At 40.6% G+C, this 23,371-nt stretch overlaps 1 protein-coding gene across 4 annotated transcripts in view; it reads left to right on the top strand.

Moving 5' to 3' along the window:
• Window positions 1-23,371, top strand: part of ZNF148 (zinc finger protein 148) — a 155,650-nt gene that overhangs the window by 5,575 nt on the left and 126,704 nt on the right. The window contains exon 1 of one of the 4 annotated variants that reach the window (XM_049878837.1): window positions 12,198-12,326. The exons of the other annotated variants lie outside the window; for them this stretch is intronic. The gene's annotated coding sequence lies outside the window, so the exon portion shown is untranslated. Of the gene's footprint in view, window positions 1-12,197; window positions 12,327-23,371 lie in introns of those variants that run through there. 4 annotated transcript variants of the gene reach the window in all.

Here is a 23,371-nt window from a genome sequence, read left to right as displayed (position 1 = left end):
TGTTTCCGTTTCAAATTCACATTTGCTGGGTAGATTTTGAGTCCCCTGGAACAACTGCGGGGCTTATTTCCATCTATGTCTAGTGTAACTCTTAGTTTGTCCTTTTCTGAGCCTGTACCCCATAAATTGTTTGGTCTCTGTGAGTGAAAAGCATGAGTCAGCTTGGCTCCTCTGTTACCCTGACATTTTCCTGCAGGCTTTTCTCAAAACTGCTTTCTGAATTACGGAATAAAACAGACAGAGAACTGAGGGCATGTGTCCAGAAGACACATGCTTCTTGAGTAAGTGAATGAATTGGGCAATACCCAAGATCATTTAGGGAGTCGGACTTATATATATGTTTTTTGTGTCTTCATTTATTTACTCACACCCTGCCTTGTTCTACAAAGGACTTAATGGGGCTAGCAAAAATATGTCTGCTATACATGAATTGAAATTAATTAGGGAGGTCTGGTTGAAGAGAAAATTAAGGAAGAAAGAAAAATCTGTTTAAAGACTGTAAGATCGATCATTAGGGATGTTAGAGAATTAGGAATGAAGTGGAAGATACGTATGTGGAGAAGAAAGATGGTAGCTGATAGGATGATTCTAAAAGAAGGAAAGACTATTGAAATACAACAGGTTATGTTTCCAGGGAAGCAAGAGAAGGTTGAAGGTGAAGAGTTATTTGCGAGGTCTGTTTTGGAAAGATGGTGAGACTGTTTGAAGGGTAAGAGTTAGCGGGAGTTTGGAATGTAGTAGAGATTATTTTAATGGTTTCGGAAAATGATGGGATAAGTTTTTTGTTCAGCAATCGTTGCGCATTTATCATATGTAAAAGCATTGTGTTAGGTGCAGCCAGAAACACTGGAAGTTGTGCATCGTCCTTCAGGATTTGTGTGCTGTTAGGGGAGCTGGACTTGTGTGCAGACAACACACTGTGATTACGAGTTTATCGTAAAACGCCACATCTTAATGAAATTAAAAGGTAGAAAAATGCATTTGGTTGGGAGAAAACCTGGGGCAAGCTTCGGGGAAGAAGTGGCATTTTAGCTAGTCTTTGAAGGGACGAGTAGGATTCTAACTCACAGAGATTGTTGGAAAGAGCATACCATTTAATAAGATAAACAGAGACTTGGAGATGAGAAGCCAAGGATATGTTGGGAATGGTGCGTTATCTGTGACCCACAGTAAGAAATGCATGTCATCTTCACCTAATATAAACCCATTGCCATCGAGTCAATTCCGACTCATAGCAACCCTGTAGGACAGAGTAGTACTGTCCTATGGGGTTTTTAAGACTGTAATCTTTATGGAATCCGACGGCCACATCTGTCTCCCTTTGAATGGCAGGTGGGTTTGAACCGCTGACCTTTCAGTTAGCAGCCAAGCGCTTAACCACCGTGCCACCAGGGTTCTTTCAACTAGCACACCAAACCCACTACTGTGGAGTCGATTCTGACTCGTAGTGAGTGACCCCATAGGGTTTCCGAGGTTTTAAATCTCTATGACAGCAAACTGCCAGATCTTTCTCCGGCGGAGCTGCTGGTGGTGTTCGAACCATTGGCCTTTCGGTTAGCAGTTGATCGCTTTAACCACTGCGCCACCAGGGCTCCTTCCTTCACCTAATTTATACCTTTATAAATGTGTGTATGTGTAAAATAAAGTTTCTCAAAACAATGCCTATCCTTACCATGTTGGGGTCTCTTGGGTGTTTTCCATTCTCTTTTGTTTGACTTAAAAAGAAAAAAGCTGTGTGAGGGAAAAAAGAGCTGGTTGTGAGCCATTAAACGAATTTCACAACCAACTAAGTAATTGATCATAACCTATAGTTTGGAATACGGAGAGTGTTCATGAAGAGAGCATAATATTATATAAGATGGAATTGGGTAGAAGATGGATGGCCTTGAGACTAAGCTAAGTAGTTTGTGTTTGATATTACGTAGTATTGTACTTAGTAAGCAAACAGAGCTGGGTTTTAGTCTTGGCCCTTCTGTTTACTCAGCTCTATATTTATGATTATAAAGGAGTCCTGGTAGTGCAGTGGATAAGAACTCGGCTGCTAACCAAAAAGCCTGCAGTTTGAGTTCACCAGGTGCTCCTTCGAAACCCTCTGGGGCATTTCTACTCTGTCTTGTAGGGTCGCTGTGAGTTGGAATCAACGTGACAGCAATGGGTTTTTTTTTTTTTAATGATTGTGGAGGGATTACTTTCTGGTCTCAGTTTTCTCATCAGGAAATTGATAGTCATTCTGCCTTTCTTGCAAGGGTTATTGTGAGCATTTGAGAATTAAAATATGTTAATATAGAACTAAAGTATGTTAACATATTGTTAATGTATGGCTAGTGAGCTTTTCTGTATAGAGAAGTGAGTGAAGGACTAGCCATTAGATGACTTAATCTGACCGTGGCTGTAGCATACAGGAGAGATTGGGGCCAGGTGGTGGTAGAGTACAATTGGAGGGGAGAAGACCAGTTAGAAGACTACTGTAGCAACTAAGAAGGGCTTGATTTAGTTTGATAGCAGTAAAACCAAAACCAAACCTGTTGCCATTGAGTTGATTCTGACTCAGAGCGACTCTACAGGACAGAGTAGAACTGCCCCATAGAGTTTCCAAAGCTGTAAATCTTTACGGAAGCAGACTGCCACATCTTTCCTCCACAGAGCAGCTGTGGGTTTGAATCACTGAACTTACCGTTAGCAGTAAGCTTTAACCACTGTGCCACAAGGGCTCACATCTGATAGCAGTAGGATTAGAAGTAAGGTAGTGGGATATGATTGGATACAGAGAGGAAGGAAAGATACCTGGAAATTGAGGGTTGTGAAAAGATTCAAATAGTGACAGCTGAAATAAGATCACATTTTCGAGTAGTATAGGGACACAGAGTAGGTAATTTACAGTTTCTTCCATGTGGTAGGTACTCAGTAATTGTTTGTTGAATGATCAGGTATGTAATCCGTGGAATGAATTGAGAGTGGGAACAATAGTGGATGGATATAAGAGGAGGGGCTAGATGGAAGGGTGCTTTTGATGCACTCCTAGAATTTATTGATTCAGAGAATATGTTTGTACACTCACTGTGTGCAAACCGGTCTTGGAGGAAGTACAGCCAGAATGCTCCTTAGAAGCGAGGATGGTGAGACTTCGTCTTGCTTGCTTTGGACATGTCATTAGGAAAGACCAATTGTCAGAAAAGGACATCATGGTTGGTCAAGTAGAGGGTCAGCCAAAAGAGGGAAGCCTTCAATGAGATGGACTGACAAAATAGCTGACGACAGTGGGCTGAGAAGATTGTGAGCATAGTGTGGGACCAGGCAAGGTTTCACTCTGCTACAGTCGTTACGAGTTGGAGCCGACTTGACAGCAGCTAGGAGCAACACCGTGTGCGAGGTTCCACGGTCGGCAGCGTGAAGGGTACCTGCTTATATACAGTACAGTTCCTGTTCTTCAGGAGTTTATCCGGGGGCAAAATGTGTACACCTCTGTCTATGACGTAGTGCTGTGGCCGGCTTGATCAGGGCTGACTTTTTGGAGGAATTGCATTGTAGTTTAGATCTTAAAGGATAAATGGAATTATGGTGGGCAAGATGGTAAGGGTTGGCATTCCAAGAAAAATGCACAGTGGTGTGAGTGACAGTGAGAAAAGTTCTAGGGATGTATAGGGATTGGTGGTCTAGATGAACTGGAATTTAGGGTTTATATTTTTATTGAGCAGTAGAGGGAAATAAAGCTGGAAAGTAGATGAAAAAAAATCTCTAAAGTGGTTTTTAAAACTTTGAGATATAAATTATATGCAGTGAAGTGCTCAAATCTTAAGGATATAGATTAATGAATTTTTCTTAGGTGTGCGTTTATGTAACCACCATTCAGATCAAAATATAGGACATTACCAACACCCCAAAGGCTTCCTCATGTGTCGCCTCTGAGTTGATGCCTACAACTAAAAGTGACTCCTGTTCTGACTTCTATCCCCACAGAGTAGTTTTGCCTGTTTTTGAACATCGAATAAGTGGAATCATACTTTTATGTCTGGTTTCTTTTGCTCAACATTATACCCGTGAAATTTATCCATGTTGTGTAGAGCAGTAGTACATTCTTTTTCATGGCTCTGTGATATTTCGTTATGTGAATATACAATAGTTTAGCTATTCATTCCACAATTTTTGGACAGTTGGGTAGTTTCTGTTTTTTGGAAGTCTAAGGAGTTTTAGGCAGAAAGATGTGGCTGTCTACTTCCGTAAAGATTTACAGCCTTGGAAGCCCTATGGGGCAGTTCTGCTCTGTCCTATAGGATCTCTGTGAGTCGGAATCAACTTGATGGCAGTGGGAAAAAAGGAGTTTTAACTTGATTCAGTGGGCAGTGGGGCACCATTGATGATTTTTGAGGTGGAAATAAGGTAAAGTTTAGGAATATTAATCTGCTATCCTTTTTTTGTAATGAAGAGAATCTGGTGACTAGGACAAAGAAATATGAAGCTGGGATGGTGGTAGTGGGAATGAAAAAAAAAGGAATAGATGTAAGAAATACCTCAAAGAAAGTATTGAAGGGCGTGATGGCAAATGGACTTTTGGGAAATAATGGAGGAAAAGTTAAGGGTGATGAGGCTTTTCAACCTGAATTACTGAGAATGGTGATACCATTAACAGAAATTATTGGATCAGGTAGCAGAACTGTTTTGGTGGCGAAGAATGGCTACACATTAACCAGTGTGTGAGGCACACTGTCTCCAGGGGGAATTGTCTAGCTAGGGTTAAAAATACTGTATTGCAGCTGAGGAAATAGGTCCAGTACAGATTTGGGAATACTTACATAGAGTTGGTAATTGAAGCTACTAATTCTGAACTTGGTAGGGGACTAATGACTATGAAATTGATTGGTCAGATAATCTAGGTGTCAAATGAAGCAATAGTTGAAGAAACTAGTTACAAAGAAATCATTATATATTCTAACTCCTCAGGAATAAAGTAGATTGCAGCAGAGGGTGATGTTTTGAAGATTATTCCTTTTGGGGTCTGCGGGAAGATATCTATTTGACAAATGAAAATGTAGAAGCAGTGCTAAGGGATGAGACCCTTAAGGACAGAATTAGAGAAAGGCTCAAAGACAGAACTTGGGGGGAAATAACCCACAGTTTGGGCTAAGAAGAGGAGCAGTAGTCCTTGGAGACAGAAAAAGCAAAGACAAGGGCCAGAGTAGAATCACATGGTACAGTGAGTGACATAAACCAATGGAGGTAGTTTAAGTGTCACTGTGAAGGAGAGGATAAGGACTTGAAAGGTGGGTCATAGGATTTCTTACATACATTTTTTTTGTGCTCTTCAGGAGAACAATTCAGAGGGCAGATTGTATGGGGGTAAAAGTCTGAATGGGTTGAGAGAATACGGAAGCAATGAATATAGAAATTGTACTAAGTTTACTTTAAGAAGGAGGAATAACTTCTGAAACTAAAAGCCAGAGGGAACAGATGATGAAGACGTAGCAGTTTAGAAGCTGTATGATTACAGTTGGAAAAAAAAAAAGGTGTGATTTGAGGGAATTTTGTGGATGGGATTAAGTATTTGACGGGATTAGGGATTTAAATATGAAAATAATTTGAATCAGTCAATGAGATGGAGAATTGTATTCAGAGTAAATCTGTTGTGGAAGATTTCATGGCTTTTTGGTGGTGCTTACCACCTGATGTGTGGGTGTGGAGAAAACAGATGGTGAAGATATCCATCACTGGGGAGAAACATGATGAGTGTAATGAAAGGAAGGCCATCATATTCTGGAGAGGGCAGTGTTAAATATGGCAGATGGACAGGTTTAAATTGTGTAGGGAGGCGACAAATGAAGCCAAAAGGAGGTGAAGAGCAGGTGTAGAACTAGGAAGAACGAGGTGGTTGTGGTTTAAAAAAAAAAAAGTAAACAATGGGTATCTGAAGTTCACAATGCTAAGTGGTAGAACACTTGCAACTGTTTACAGTATGTATTTGTGGGTGGCTGAAATGCAAATGAAGATTTCAGGAGTTGAGGGCAAGGATATAGAAAGCTCTTCACTGTCAATGTTGAATTCACTTGCAAATAGTGGGTGCATAGAGGACAAAGTAGAGCTCTGATGGCACAGTGGTTAAGAGCTCAAGCTGATAACCAAAAGATTGGCAGTTGGAATCTACCAGCTGCTCCTTGGAAACCGTCTGGGGCAGTACTACTCTTTCTATAGGATCACTGTGAGTTGGAATTGACTCGATGGCGAAGGGTTTTTTGTATGGGACAAAGTAGAACTGAAGTCACTGGAGAACGAAGGTCAGAGGGTATTCTGGAGCTTGGGAAATGTTGTAGAAGGAATGGTTTAAGTGAGTACTGTGAACCGCAAAGGAATTTTTTAGCAATGGGAGAACAGTGAGAGTAGCCCTGGTGAGCAAGAAGCAGTCAGCACTTTTATCAAGCTAAAGGCGTAGGAGAGTGTTAGCTAAGTCTTGAGAGAAGCGGGTTGTCCAAGACAAGGCAAGCTTGAAATAAGATGAGGAAGTGGTTGCAGCAATCCCGGCAAGAGATGATAGTGACAACGATAAAAGAACAATGGCAAACCTGTGAGACGTCTCACAACATGGATGAACCTGGGGGGCATTATGCTGAGTGAAATTAGTCAGATGCAAAAGGACAAATATTGTATGACGCCACTGTCATAAGAACTCAAGAAAAGACTTAAACGCAAAAGACAGCATTCTGTGATGGTTATGAGAGTGGGGAGAGGGAGAGGCATTCACTAACTAGATAGTAGACAAGGATCATCTTAGGTGAAGGGAAAGACAACACACAGTACAGGGGAAGTCAGCACAACTGGACCCACGCAAAAGCTAAGAAGTTTCCTGAACATATCCATATACTTTGAGGGACAGAGTAGCTGGGGCTAGAACCTGGGGAACAGTTTCGGGGGACATCTAGGTCAATTGGCAGGACAAAGTTTATTAAAAAAATGTTCTGCATCTCACTTTGGTGAGTGGTGACTGGGGACTTAAAAGTTTGCAAGGGGCTATCTAGATGCATCAATTGGTCCCAACTCACTTGGAACAAAGGGGAATGAAGAACACCAAAAACAGAAGGACAATATTAGCCCAAGGGACAAAAGGGCCACATAAACCACAGACTCCACCAGCCTGAGACCAGAAGAACTAGATGGTACCCAGCTACCACCAGTGACCACCCTGACAGGGAACACAACAGAAAGTCCTGGATGGAGCGGAAGAAAAGTGCAGAGTAGAACTCAAATTCATGTACAAAGACCAGACTTAATGGTCGGACAGAGACTGGAGGAACCCCCTAAAGATGTGGCCCTTGGACACTCTACCCAGAACCGAAGCCATTCTTGAAGCCCACTCTTCAGACAAAGGTTAGACAGGACTATAAAATAAAAAATAATACATGTGAGTAGTGTGCTTCTTAGTTCAATCAGATACACAAGACCAAATGAGCGACTCCTACCTGGAGGCAGGATGGGGCAGGAACTAGTTGAACGGATACAGGGAACCTGGGGTGAGTTGGGAGAGTGTGTTGTCGCATTGTGGGGATTGCAACTAATGTCACAAAGTGATATGATTGTGAATTTTTGTATAAGAAATTGACTTGAGCTGTAAACTTTCTCCTAAAACACAATAGAGATGGTAGTGATCCTAACTGTCATTGTGGTGTGGGGATTGAGAGAAGTAGATGGATTTGTTACTTTCATCAACTCTTTCACAGTAGTGCAAAATCATAACCATTCATATGTAATCTACTGATATAAATTCAGTTGAGAGATATTTGTGGATTAAAAATCATACACTAAAGACAAAAAGATGAGGTGGAATGAGTATTAATATGGAAAGAAGAAGACGTGGGGCAGCTTGTCGACAGTAGAACATGGTGTTGAGTTGGGAGTAAGAATAAGATGAAGAGTGGAGGAAGTAGTTTGTAGCAGGGAAGATATAGAGAAAACATAAAGCTACCTATCAAAGAAACAGGAAATTATTCAGAAGTAACGAATACCAGTAGCCTGTTTGTTCTCTGTGCTAATAGGGATAGTCCATGCTACCCATAACGTTACAAAGGTGGTTTTAGATAGTATGTCATGCGTAACTTTTTTATAGTGTAAATCATAGACACGAAGAGATCCCTGATTTCTACTTGAGTGTCTCAAAACCACATCAGACTTTGTATTGGCAAAAATTGAATGGTGATTATGATCCAGCAGTCCCACTCCTTGGAATATACCCTAGAGAAATAAGAGCCTTCACACAAACAGGTATATGCACACCCATGTTCATTGCAGCACTGTTTACAATAGCAAAATTTGGAAGCAACCAAGGTGCCCGTCAGCAGATGAATGGGTAAATAAACTGTGGTACATTCACACAACGGAATACTACGCATTGATAAAGAACAGTATTGAATCCATGAAACATTTCATAACATGGAGGAATCTGGAGGACATTATGCTGAGTGAAATCAGTCAATTGCAAAAGGACAGATATTGTATAAGACCAGTATTATAAGAACTGGAGAAATAGTTTAAGCAGAGAAGAAAATACTCTTTGATGGTTATGGGGGGAGGAGGGTGGAAGGGAGGAAGAGGGGTATTCACTAATTAGATACTAGATAAGTTTTATTTTATGTGAAGGGAAAGACAATACACAATAAAGGAGAGGTCAACATAAATGGACTAAACCAATAACGAAGAAGTTTCCTTAAAAAACTGAACACTTCAAAGGCCAGCATAGCAGGGTTGGGGGTTTGAGGACCATGGTTTCAGGGGACATGTAAGTCAATTGGCATAATAAAATCTATTCAGAAAACATTCTGCATCCCACTTTGGAGAGTGGCGTCTGCGGTCTTAAACGCTAACAAGCAGCCATCTAAGATGCATCGATGGGTCTCAACCCACATGGAACAAGGAAGAATGAAGAACACCAAAGGCACAAAATAATTATGAGCCTAAGAGACAAAAAGGACCACATAAATCAGAGACTACATCATCCTGAGACCAGAAGAGCTAGATGGTACCGGGCCACAACCAATGACTGCCCTAACAGGGAACTCAATAGAGAAACCCTGAGGGACCAAGAGAGCAGTGGGATGCAGACCCCAAAATCATGTGAAAAGACTAGACTTAATAGTCAGACTGGGACTGGAGGGACCCTGGAGGCCATGGACCCCAGACCTTCTGTTACCCCAGGGCAGGAACCATTCCCAAAGCCAACTCCTCAGACAGGGATTGGACTGGAATAGGGGATGGAAAATGAGACTGGTGAAGAACAAGCTTCTTGGATCACGTAGACACATGAGACTATGTTGGCATCGCCTGTCTGGAGGGGAGATGAGAGGGCAGAGGTGTCCAGAAACTACCCAAATGTACATGAGGAGAGAGAGGGCAGGGAAGTACTGTGCTAGCTATCAGAGGGAGAGCAATTAGGAGTGTATAGCAAGGTGTATGTAAATTTTTGTATGAGAGACTGACCTGATTTGTAAACTTCCACTTAAAGCACAATTAAAAAAGAAAAAAAATTGTGATAATTTGTGTATATAGGAGGCTTTGGTAAAAAGTGAAGAGAATGAGGTAGATGGTAGGAAGGAGATGTCCTAGGGCTTCATAGTTTCTCTGTTTTGTGTATAGGTAGTCCCTGACTTACGATGGGGCTCTGTTCTGATGTAAGTTGAATACCTCATTATTTTTTTTAAAGTTTCCACTGTTGTTGCCTTTTATTATCATTCTATTTATAAATTTGATCTTTGGGTTTGGGGGTTGGCACGAGAATAACATCAGCAAGTTATGCACTGAAACGTTATATGTAGTACATATGACTAAGGATAAGATGTACAAAAAAAAAAAACGGACAGTCGTAAGTGTGGTTTGTCATAACTCAGATACGCCGTAAACTGGGGACTACTGTATAATGAAAACTGCTTTCTGTCTCGTTTCAGAGTGTACACATGTTTTCTTAGTGCTTTTTAGGAAGTTGGTTTGATCTGTATTCTCGCTTCACCTACTACCTGTATAGGTGACTCCCAGATATATAGTTCTAAACGTGCATTCTTGTCTTATTTGTAGTTCTTGTTTATTGAACATCTGTAAAGGAGCTGTCATGCTAATTACAAAAACAAAATATAGGTAAAACCGAAGCTTTGCTTTTTATTGTTAACATCTTGAGCATTATAATCTCAGGGTTTGAAATGGTCATCATTCTTCCATATACTCGCTTTCGTAGTCTACATTGGTGATATTTATGACATGTACCAGGCTCCTTATTCTTTGGCTTTTAACTTTGTATCTGCTCTCAAATTTTTGCGTGTCTAGTTCTGAGATGGTATGTATTCATTTTTGTTAAACTCTTTTTTTTAATCAACTTTTCCTTTACAGTATCAAAGGCTGGACTCTAAACCGTTTACCTAACTGTGATTTTTATAAGACTCTCCATCAGTGTCTTGCTGTGAACGTCACAAATGACATATTAAACTGTTAAAGAACCAATGCTGTATGCTTCAAACCCTTGGTATTTGCATTATATTCCTCATATGACTAACCCTTTCAACCTCTGAGCAAAGAATATTTCCCTGCTCAAACCAGGAATCCAGAACGGTTTATGCTGTGTTGGGCTGTGTTCAGGGAGAGGGCCCATTCGGGTTGGAAACATGAAGTGTCAGGGAGAACACTATGACAAGACAGAGTCCATGGTTTTGGTGTTCCATCCTGGTGCAGCTTTGCTTTAGGGTTACTTCCAGCATCTAGCCCTGGGGCAGTCATCCCTTTTCTTTTTTTCTTCTACATCTATTCAGACACCAAATTTAATAATAAAGGACCTACGGAAATCCAGAGCTTTGAAAGGTCTAAGAGGGCCCAGGGATGTCACTACCCAACTCACAAAGCTTGGTTGCAGCGTACAGCAACCCTGCCTGATTTCATTTGACCTAGAATTGTTTCTAGGACCTGCTTCAGGCATACCTGGACCTTGGGGAGTGATGGTTTATTCTGAATATTGGGGTGGATTGTGTGCGTTAGACTAAAGATGGATACCTTAAGGAAGATGTTGGGAGGGGTCAGAGTAGAAATGACAAGGTATGTTTTAAGTGACTTCACAGGGTGTAGGATGCCTGAAAATCTAGATTTCCTTCTCAAATCAAGGAAAGGTTGAGCTTTCCTTGTAAATTTGAGAAGAGCCAATACTCAAGGGATTAGAATGAAGTGTACAGTTGGTGTTCTGCAGGGTCTTGTGTATGTGTGTTTGTCTACACATAAACACCTGTATGTGTAGATACACACAATAATAGAGGGAATTTGTTAGTTCGATTAGGCTCTATAATTAGAGCCTTTAGGGAAATGGGCATGGTAGGTCTTGAGTTTTGAGCAACTCAAATGACTTGGTAAAGAATATTTAGAAAGATCATTGTGAAGTTACTAGCGGCATACTTAGGAGATGGGTTTTTTCAATGATAATTGTGGCTTTCTGAAATAGGTTCACAAAATTTGAGGGCAGTTTGGGGCAAATTTCTATGTTAAGTTGGAAAGTCTTAACTTTGAGGGAATAGACAAGAAAAAATGTAGTGTTTGAGGTCATTTATACATTGATTTGGTAGGAGCTGATAATTATAAAGGTCGTGGAGAGGTTTTGAATAAGTTCAGTGGGAGATATGACGGATTATGAGGAAGCTTAGTACTGTTAGAAAAGTTCAAAAGAGTAAAATCGGAAAGAGGGTTTAGAAAACAATCTGCGTTGGGAGAAACGCAGCCCTTAGGTTAAAAACAGGAAGGCAGGGGAAAACTAAGATAAGTAAATGAAGAAGTGAAGAGACAAGAGGAAGGATTGAAGAGGTTACTGACAGATTGCTGAAGCCCGTTTGATTGGCGAAAATAGGTTTTAAGACTGTGTTGTGGGGGTGGTGTGTTAGATGGTAGTTTTGATTACTGGTTCAGGAAGCGAAGGGGCTTACAGGGCCATGGTTTGTACGGTTTTTCAATACAGATAATCAAGCGTAATAATTTTATTTCTTAAGAAAGACGGGAGGTAGGGAGCCCTCAGGTCGTTGGGGCTGTCGGAGGCAGGCCGGATCGGACCAGCCGCGCGGGCGGGATTTTGCCGGCAGTCCGCTCGGCTGCGGGCGGAGCAGGGCGCGGAGCCGCGCTGCTGGTGGGCCCGGAGCCGCCGCCGCCTCCGGGAGCGCGGCCGAGCCGGGCGGGCGGGCGGGCCGCCGGGATCCGCGCGCAGGCACGCGCGCCCGGGGAGCGCTCCGTGAGTGAGCAGGCCCGGGCCGCGCGGCGGGGACTGGAGGAAGGGCTTCCCGGACACCCCGAGCGGAGCCCCGCACGCCGCCCGCGCGGCTCGCTTTCGTTGTGTGAGTGAGTGTGAGTGCGTGTGCCCGCGCGCGTGGCCCCCGTGTGCAGAGAAGGGCTGCCGAGAAGCTGGGGCTTTTCCTGCCCGAGTGGCTGGCGCGCCTGCGGCTGCGCGGGCGAAGCGGGCCCGGGGCCTGGGAGGGCGGCGGGGCCTCGGCGGGCGGCGGGGCCGGGGCCTCGGAGGGCGGTGGGGCCTCGGCGGGCGGCGGGGCCGGGGCCTCGGAGGGCGGTGGGGCCCGGGCCGCGCGCCGCCGGGTGGCCCAGACACCGCGACTTCCGGGTCGGGCTCCGCTGGCGCAGTCAGTGCCTCTGCCCCAGCGAGATGGGAGACGGTGTGAGTGGGTCCTCGGCGGCTGACAAGTGTCTGCCTGACAGCGGGGCCGCCGCACGTTAACTGACAACCCCCACGCACACTTTTCCTCTTAACCCTGTTTTTTCAAACTACCGTTGGACTGCATCATGTTCAGGTTTATGGTGTGCGAAAAGGTCAGACGGGTAGCTTGGTTTACTGGGTATTGTTTTACTTGGCATCGAGAGTAAAAAAATACATGCCTGTATTCTTACATTGGTTGCGCTAGTAAAACCTGCGTGTTTAGTGGAGAGGACAATCTTAAGGCCTTTCCAAAATTAGGCTATGGGGCAAACTTTGACTCTCCAGACTTTGCAAAGCCCGTTTTTACAGTGCCAGGAAAGAAGCTAGAGTTAGGAAATGCAAAAGTTGAACCTTAACCAATAGCTTGAATTTAAAAGAGCTTTTTTGTTTTGGTTTACATAATAATTATCTTTGTTTACTTGGCATATAGAATTTTGCAAACTTGGGCATGGTGTGATTAAACAAGGACCGTTTCTTATTTATAGATGGCAATGGTAAAGTTTCGAAATCTCAAGTATGTTAAAATGTTGCTATAAATAAAACCCTATTCAGCGTTGTAGATTTTATAAATTTTATAAATCTAAAAATACGCTGCCATTTGTCCTCTGGGTGCAGGAGGAGGTCCCGGGTTTCTCCCAGCCTGTTTCTGGGCAGATTTTCAGTATTGTCAGCATGATACCGGTGTAGAACCTTAACCTGAGTGAATAATTTGTTTAAGATTACAAGTCTGTTTTGCGGCTGGGAATAGACTATCGGTCTCTTACTCCCAGTCTGGTGACCTGTCCAAGAATAGACTAAGGAAACTGGGTATTTGTCTGTTTGGTGGAAAATATGGCTGAGTTGATTTTATAATCAGCCAGAAAAAGAATGTGTGAATGTTTAATTTTCTGTTGTAATGTTTAAACCATAGCTTCTCCAGGCTGGATGTTTTGGTCTTCCTTTGCAAATAGAAAGGAGGAGAGGATTCTGAAAATGTTACTTTTTAATGGCATTTGTAGCACATTTACACTTGATTAAAACAGATGCTTATGATAGCTAATTGAGTGGATGTGTTTTTTATGTGGATATTTTCAGTGGTAAGAGAATAGCAGGTAATTTGAGAATGTTTAACCTCCTTACATATGTTGGAGAGAACGGGAATTACGTTAGTTTAACTTCATTGATCTTTGCGAAAATCTTTAGGACCTTATTTTATTGAAGATACTTATTAACAAGGTAATGATGCTGTGGATTTTCCCATCAATTTTCTGTACTGTTACTCTCATCATTACTGTGCTGGCCACACACAGCAGTATTTGGTTAAAATGTTTTTCAGTAGACCTCATACAAAAGGGTACCTTTCCTTTTTGTGGTGTGTGAGTTGCAGTTGAACCTTTTTGCTTGTTATAAAATATTCCTCACCTTTCTTTGCCTTTCCTTCTCCATCACAAAGACCAAAACCACCTTTCTTCCTCCTCCCCAGCTCCAAAGAACCCATGGGAGTTTTTAATCTGATAAGGTGGTTCTCATCCAGGCATGATTTTGGTAATCTGGAGACATTTTTGGTTGCAGTGCTGCAGGGTTTGCTGGCATCCAGTGGGTGGGTAGGTGCAAACGGCCTGCAGTGTACAGGACAGCCCTCCCCCCGCAACGGAGAACCGCCAGTACCGGTTGCCAGCGAGGTGCTTCCCGCTCATGGATACCCCACGCGCCGCAGAGTAGTACTGTGGGCCATAATTTTTTCAGTGGCTGGATTTTTGAGCTTGCAGGTGAAATATACATTGGTATTTATTTAGATGAAATGTTTTCGAAGTCCTTAAGCAGTATATTATCAGAGGAAGCAGTGTCAATGGGCTTCTTTTTATGTTTTTAAGGTTTCTGTAGCATCACTTTGTTTTTTAAATGAGTAGATGAGGACAAAAGACCCTGTAACCAAAAATTTCTTTAAAAATTGTTTTATATAAGGAACATGTTTATTTTATAGAAACATTTTAAAGATGCATATTAGCAAAAAGGAAATTAAAACCACCAACTAAAGAAACTGCTGTTAATATTTTTATGTGTCGCTTTCTTGTTTTTTAATTAATCTTTTATTATGGGAACATTCAAATAGATAAAAAATAGATGGAATACTATTATGAACCTCTGTGTACTCATGGCCTAGGTTCAACAGTTAGCAATTAATTGCCAGTCCTGTTTCATCTGTACCTCTACCCACTTTCTCCCCTTTTTTTTTTTTTAAACTTTTTATTTTGAAGTTAGTTATAGACTCAAAGTTGCAAAAACAGTACAAGTCCTGTGTATCATTCATCATTCACCCAGCTTCCCCCAGTGGGGGAAAGCTGTAGTAAGACATCAAAGGTAGGTAATTGGCAATACAACATTAGTATTAATTGGAGTACAGAACTTACTGAGTTTTCACCCTTTTTTAAAACTTGCATTCGTATATGTATATGGTTCTGTCTAGTTTTGTCCTGTGTGTAAATTTATGTAAACACCACCACTGTAAAGATATGGGACTGTTCCATCACTACCAAGGAGCTACCTCTTCTTCCCTTTTGTATTTGTGCCCTGACCCCACACCCTGTCCTCTGGCAACCACTGATCTGTTCTCCATCTCTATAGTTTTGTTGTTGCAAGAATGGTATATATAAATACAGTGTGTAACCAGACTTGTTTAACCCATTAGAGGTCATATGGGGTTGTTTCCAGTATTTTGCTATTACGACTCAAGCTGCTATGAACATTCACATACGGGATTTTTTTGTAAATGTAAGTTTTCTTTTCCCTGGGATGGATGCCCAAGAGTACAATTGCTAGGCTCTATGGCAGGTGCACATTTATTTTTATTGTGCTTTAGGTGAAAGTTTAGAGCGCAAATTAATTTCCCATTCAGCAATTTATACACAAATTGTTTTGTAACTTTGGTTACAATCCCCACAATGTGTCAGCACTCTCCCCCTTTCCATCCCAGATTCCCCGTATCCATTCGTCCAGTTTTTCTGTCCCTTCCAGCCTTCTTGTCTTGCTTTTGCATAGGAGTTGCCCATTTGGTCTCATATATTTGAAGGAAGAACCGCGTTCTCACATGTGTTTGTTTTATATGCCTGTCTAATCTTCGGCTGAAAAATGGGCCTTGGGAGTGGCTTCGGTTCTGAGTTCGCAGGTTGTCCACGGCCCTGCACGTTTAGTTTTATAAGAAACTTTGAAACGATTTTCCGGGGTGGCAGCGCCATCTTACCTTCTCACCAGCAGTGTGTGAGAGATAGTTTCTCTGCATCCTTACCAGCATTTGGTACTGTCATTTTTTTTAATTTTAGCAGTTTTAACATAGGGTTGCTATGAATCGTAATCAACTCGACGACACTGGGTTTGGTTTTTGGGTTTTAATCGGTGTGTAGTGACATCTCATTGTAGTTTTAACTTGTGGTTGCTTCATGACAAATGGTCTTGAATGTCTTTTCATGTGCTTATTTGCCATCTGTATCTCTTCTTGGGGGAAATCTCTCCTTATGGTTTTTGCTCATTTTCCTAATCAGAATAATTTTTTTTTTAACTGTTGAGTCCTGAGAGTTCTTTACACAGTCTAGATATAAGACTTTGTCAGATGCGTGGTTTACAAGCATTGACTCTCAGTTTGTAGCTTATGTTTTCAGTCTCTTTAATGGTTTTTAGTTTTACATTTAAACTCATCATCCATTTTGGATTAATTTTTGTGTATGGTTGTGAGGTTTAGTTTAAGATTCATTTTTTTTGCCTATGGGTGTCCAGTTGCTCCCACACTGTTTGCTAAAAAACACTGTTGTTCTTCTATGGAGTTGTTTTTGTCCCTTTGTCAAAAATCAGTTGACAAAAACAAAAAGATAATCCAGTTTAAAAAATGGGCAAAGGACTTAAATAGACATTTCTCTAAAGAAGGTATACAAATGCTAATAAGCACATGAAAAGACGCTCAGCAGTCACTGGTCATTCCCAAGCCAAACCACTGCCATCGAGTTGATTCCAACTCATAGTGACCCTACAGGACAGAGTAGAACTGCCCCGTAGGGTTTCCAAGGCCTTAAATCTTTACGGAAGCAGATTTACTGCCACGTCTTTTTCCTGCAGAGCAGCTGGTGGGTTTGAACCACCGACCTTTCAGTTAGCAGCCAAGCGCTTTACCACTGCGCCACCAGGGCTCCTTCATTGGTCACTAGGGAGATAGAAAACCATGAGATACCCCTTCATAGCAGGGTGTCTGTTATCAGAAGAATGGAAGACAAGCGTTCATGAGGATGTAGAGAAATTGGAACCCTCATCCATTGCTGGTGGGAATGTAAAATGGTATAGCCACTGTGGAAAATAGCTTGGTGGCTCCTCAAAAAGTTAAACATAGACTGATCCTACGGCCCAGCAGTTCCATTCCTGAGTATATACCCTAAAGACCTGAAAGCTGAGAGTCAGGTGCTTGTACCCCAGTGTTCACTTCAGCATTATTCACAAGAGCTAAAAGGTGGAAAACAACTCTAGTGTCCATTAGCCGATGAGTGTGTAAACAAAAGTGTATCTGTACATGGAATATTATTCAACCGTAAAGAGAAATGAAGTTCTGATACACTCTGCGAAATGGATGAACCCTGAAAACGTTACGCTAAGTGAAATAAGTCAGACAAAAAAAAGAAAAATATTGTTTGAAATATCTGGAATAGGCAAATACATAGAGACAGAATGTAGGTCAGTGGTTACCAGGTGTTGGGGCAGGGAGAAAGGGAGAGTTACAGCTTCATAAGTAGAGGTTCTTTTTGGGGTAATGTAAAGTTTTGGAAATAAATAGTGATGATGATTGCATAATATTGTGAATATAATTCATGCCACTGAGTTGTATACTTAAAAATGGTTAGAATGGTAAATTGTATGTTACATGTGTTTTACTACAATAATTTTTTTTTTTAATTGCCAATTATATTAAACAAGTTGCACGTCATTAGTAGCAAGCCAGTGGAGAAAAGAGTATAAAAGCCTGGTTGGAGTCAGTTTAAGAGAAGTGGGTGGAGAGGAATTGATGGAAGAGTACAATGTAGTAATATCTGCAATGTTTGAAGGCAAAATCAGTTTGGCATACTTGTGGTGGTCTGTTTTTGGGTTCTCTGTTCTGTTCCATTGCTTTTGTTTATCTGTCCCTCTGCCAGTACCATACTGTCTTGATTATTACCCACTTCATTCTTCTTTGTCAAGATTCTTTTAGCTGTTCTAGTTCCTTTGCCTTTCTGTATAAATTTTAGAATGAGCTTGTCTAAAGCTACAAAAACATCTTGTTGAGATTTTAATAGTAATTAAACCTGTCGTTCAACTTGAGGAGAATTGATATCTTTACTGTATTAGAAAAAACCCAGTTGCCATCAAGTCAGTTCTGAGTCTTGGTGACCCCACGTGTGTCAGAGTAGAACTGTGCTCCGTAGTGTTTTTAATGGTTGGTTTTTTGTAAGTAGATTGCCTGTCCTTTCTTCTGAGGCACTTCTACATGGACTTGAACCTCCAACCTTTATAGTTAGTAGCTGAGCATGTTAACCATTTGCACTACCCAGTAACTCTCTACTGTGTAGAGGCTTAGATCTTCCATATTATTTTGAAGCAAATTTCCAGGTACCATATAAACAACAACAAAGAAAACCAAACCCATTGCTGTCGAGTTGATTCTGACTCACAGCGACCCTGTAGGACAGAGTAGAACTGCCCCCATAGGGATTTCAAGGAGCGCCTGGTAGATTTGAACTGCTGACCCTTTGGTTAGCAAGCTGTGGCTCGTAACCACTACGCCACCAGGGTTTCTAGGTACCATATAGTTTTTCGTAAACAATTTCAATGTGATATAACTCACATACCATACAGTTCACCCATTTAAAGTGTATAGTTTAGTGATTTTTAGCATGTTCGCAGAGTTCTGTAGCCATCACCATAACCAATTTTATAACATTTTAATCACCACTAAAAGAAGCTTTATATCCATTAGCCATCACTTCCCATTCCTCCCTCCTTCCAGCTGCTGGTGACCATTAATAAACTTTCTGTCTCTCTGGGTTTGCCAATTCTGGACATTTCCTAAAAATGGGATATATGTGCCATTTTATGACTGGTTTCTTTTACTTAGGATAATGCTTTCAAGGGTCATACGTATTGTAGCTTATATCAGTACTTCATTCCTTTTTATGGCTGAATATTTCCTTTATACAGACCTTTCATATTTTGTTTATCCATTCATCAGTTGTTGGACTTTTGTTTTTTTCCCCCACCATCAGTGTATGAGGGTTCCCATTTCTCCTCATTCTCACCAGCACTTGGTATTGTCTGTCTTGATCCTTGCTGTCTTAGTGGGTGTAAAGTGGTATCTTGTGGGCTTTTTTTTTTTTTTGGAACATTTTATTGTGTTTTAGGTGAATGTGCACACAGCAAATTAGTGTCCCATTCAACAATTCGTACACAGATTGTTCCATGACATTGGTTGCTATCCCTGCAATGTGTCAGCACTCTCCCCATTTGCACCCTGTCTTCCGTGTTTGCACTCTTCCAGTTTCCCTGCCCCTTCTTGCCTTCTCATCTTTGCTTTTGGGCAAATGTGGCCTGTTTGGTCTCGCTTGTAGAGTTGATTGTTTTTAGGAGCACATTCTTCAAGGGTGTTATTGTTTATTTTATAGGCCAATCTGTTATTTGGCTGAAAGGTGACCTCCGGGAGTGTCATGTGGTTTTGATTTGTATTTCCCTGATGACTAACGGCGTGTGGAGCATTTTTTCATGTGCTTATTGGCCATTTGCATATCTTCTTTGGAGAAATGTCTATTCAGATCCTATGCCAATTTTTAAATTGGGTTATTAGTCACTTTATTATTGAGTTGTAAAAGTTATTTGTATATTCTTGAAACCAGTCCCTTAAGAGAAATAGGATCTGTGAATACTTTCTCCCATTCTTTGGATTGTTTTCGCTTTCTTGATGCTGTCCTTTGAAGCACAAAAGTTTTTAATTTTGATGAAGTCAAACGTCTTTTTTTTTTTTTCTTGTTTGTGCATTTAGTCTCAGACCAAAACCAAACCCATTGCTGTCGAGTCAGTTCTGACTCATAGCAGCCCTAGAACTGCCCCACAGGGTTTCCAAGGAGTGCCTGGCAGCTTTGAACTGCCAGGCTTTTGGTTAGCAGCTGTAGCCCTTAATCACTATACCACCAGGGTTTCCGAAGGCTTTGCCGTATCCAAGGTCATAAAGATTTATGTCTGCATTTTCTTCGCTCTTTTACGTCTTTGATCTTTTTAGAGTTAATTTCTTTATGTGGTGTGAGGTAGGGGTATAGCTTTATTCTTGTGCAGGTGGGTATCCAGTTGTCAGCACTATTTGTTAAAAAGACTTTTTTTTCTTCATTGCATTATCTTGTCACCCTTGTAAAAAAAACATTTGGCTGTAAATGTAATGGTTTATTTCTGGACTCTCAGTTCTGTTCCTTGATCTGTATGTTGCAAAAGGTTAAGTGCTCCAGCCCTAGCTGGAAGGCTGGCTGTTCGAACCCACCCAGAGGCACCCTGGAAGACAGGCCTGCCAGTCTGCTTCCAAAAGGCCACAGCCTTGAAAACCCTGTGAAGCCGTTCTACTCTGCATACATGGAGCCACCGTGAGCTGGGATTGACTGGACAGCAACTAACGACAACATCCTTATGCCAGTACTATGTTGTCCAGACTTCTGTAGCTTTGTAGTAAATTTTGCAGCTGGGCAGTGTGCATCCTTCAACTTTGTTCTTTCAAGATTGTTTTGAGTATTCTGGATCCCTAGCAGTTCCATATGAATTTTAGGATCACCTTGTCAATTTCTACAAAGGCAGCTGGCATTTTTATATGGATTATGTTGAATCTGTAGATAAATTTAGGGGATTATTGTCATTTTAACAACATTAAGTCTTCCAGTCCATGAACACTGGATGTCTTTCCATTTATATATCCGTTGCCGTCGAGTTGATTCCAACTCACAGCAACCCTATAGACCAAGTAGAACTGCCCCATAGAATTTCCAAGGCTGTAATCTTTACGGAAGCAGGTTGCCACATCTCTCTCCCATGGAGCTGCTGGTAGGTTTGAACTGCCAACCTTTTGGTTAGCAGCCAAGCTCTTAACCACTGCGACATCAGGGTTCCTCCTCCATTTATATTAAAAAAACAAAACAAAACAAAAAAACACCCGTTGCTGTGGAATTGATTACGACTCTTAGCGACCCTAGGCCTTCTTTCAGTGGTATTTTGTAGTTTTCAGTGTACAAGTATTATACCTCTTTTGTTAAATTTATTCCTAAGTATCTTATTCTTTTTGATGCTTTTATAAATGGAATTATTTTCTTAATTTCATTTTTGGGTTCATTGTGTAAGAAATGAACATTTTGTACATTGATTTTGTAGTACGCAACATTGCTGAACTTATTTATTAACTCTAGTTGGTGTTTCTTTTCACTCTTTTTTAAATGTGGTAAATACATGTGTAACAAAACATTTACCATTACAACATTTTTTATAGGTACAATTTAGTGACATTAATTACATTCATCATATTGTTTAATCATCACCAATTTCAATTTCCATGTGTTTCCATCACCCTAAACAGAGGCTCATTGTTCCCTAAGCAATGAGTCCTCCTTTGCCCCTCCCTCCCTCTTGTCCCTGGTAACCACTAATAAACTTTGGTCTCTATACACTGGCCTGTTCTAAAATATTTTATATAAATGAGATCCTACAGTATTTGTCCTTTTGTGACTTATTTCACTCAGCATGTTTTCAAGGTTCATGTAGCATGTATTCATTTCTCTTTATGGCTAAGTAACATACTATAGTATATATGTACCACTTTTTATATTTATTCAGCTGTTGACGGGCATTTAGGCTTTTACTACCTTTTAGCTATTGTGAATAGTGCTGCAGTGAACATTTGGTACAAGTATTTGTTTGCATCTTTCCTTTCCATTCTTTTGGGTACATACATAGAATTGCTGGATTGTATGGTAATTTTTTGAGGAACTGATAAACTGTTTTCACAGTGGCTGTACCATTTTAAATTTCACCAGCAACGGATGAGGGTTCCAAATTTTCTGTATCCTCTAGGACACTTAACCAAAAAACCCAGTGCCGTCGAGTCGATTCCAACTCATAGCGACCCTATAGGACAGAGTAGAACTGCCCCATAGAGTTTCCAAGGAGCGCCTGGCAGATTCGAACTGCCGCCCCTTGCGTAGCACTTAACCACTATGCCACCAGGGTTTCCCTACAACACTTACTGTTTTCTTTTTTTTTTTTGATCATAGCTTTCCTAATGGGGTTAGAGTAATATCTCATTGTGGTTTTGATTTGCATTTCCTTAGTGACTAATGACGTTGAGAATCATTTCATGTGCTTGTTGGCCATTTGTATTTCTTCTTTGGTGAAATGTCTATTCAAATCTTTTGCCCACTTTTTGGTTGAGTTTTTTTTTTTTTTTTGTATGAGTTCTTTATACGTTCTGAATATTAAACCCTTATCAGATATATTAGTCTCCCAAATTTTCTCCCAGTCTTTTGTCTCTTCCCTTTGTTGATAAAGTCCTTGGGTACACATATGTTTTTAATTTTGATGAAGGTCAGTTTATCTATTTTGTCTTCTGTTGCTTATGCTTTTGGTGTCAGTCTAAGAATTCATTGTTAAAAACTAGGTCCTGAAGCATTACTCCTACCTTTTCTTCTAAAATTATTTTTTGAATTGCTGCAGAATCTTTAGTGATATCTACTACTTCATCCCTGATACTGATAATTTGTTTCTTGTCTTTTTATTTTTGTTATACAAGCTAAAATCTGGTATATTTTTTGTTTCATTCAATTTTTAATTGATATTCTCTATTGTTTTCCTATTTTTATCTTTATTTCCTGATTCCTATTTTTATCTTTATTGTCATTCTTCTGCTTGCTCTGGTTTCATTTTGTTCTTTTTCTAGTTTCTTGAAGTGGGCACTTAGATTATTGACTGGAGATCTTTTCTCATTCCTAATGTGAGCATTTTGTGCTCTGAATTTTCCTCTAAGTATTACTTTAGCACCATCCTACGTATTTTTATGTGCTGTCTTCATTTTCATTTTCTATGTGTTTTAAAAAATTTTTCTTTGAGACGTCTTTGGTCCATGGATTATTCAGAAGTGTGTTTTATTTTCATGTGTTTAGAGATTTTTCTGTTGTCTTTCTGTTACTGGTTTTTAGTCTGTGTGATTTCAAATTTTAAAATTGTTGATGTTTGTTTTATGACCCAGGATATGGTCTGTCTTAGAAAATGTTCCATGAGCACTTGGAAAAAATACATGTTCTGCTCTTGTTGGTTCTGTATTCTATGTATATCATTTAAGCCCTATTGGTTGATTGTTATTAATATAGTTATTTCCGCTTTTCTTCTTTTTCCAATTGTTGCAACTTTTCCATCATTTTACTTTCCACTTACCTATGTTGTTGAGTTTGAAGTTTATTGTAAGCAGCATATTGTTGGGTCATGTTTTTTAAATCCATTCTGTCAGTGTGTCTTTTGATTGGTTTATTTAGACCATTTGCATTTAGAGTCTTATTGATATGTTCGCTCTTCAGCCTGCCATTTTATTATTTGTTTTCTGTTTATTTCCTCTAGTTTTCCTTCTCTTGCCTTCATGCAAGTTACTTGAACATATTTTAGGATTCTGTC

This window comes from Elephas maximus, chromosome 1 (genome assembly GCF_024166365.1).
Source record: "Elephas maximus indicus isolate mEleMax1 chromosome 1, mEleMax1 primary haplotype, whole genome shotgun sequence".
Classification (NCBI taxonomy): domain Eukaryota; kingdom Metazoa; phylum Chordata; class Mammalia; order Proboscidea; family Elephantidae; genus Elephas; species Elephas maximus.
The sequence above is the reverse complement of the archived record's forward strand: the minus strand, read 5'-3'. Positions and strand labels throughout refer to the sequence as shown.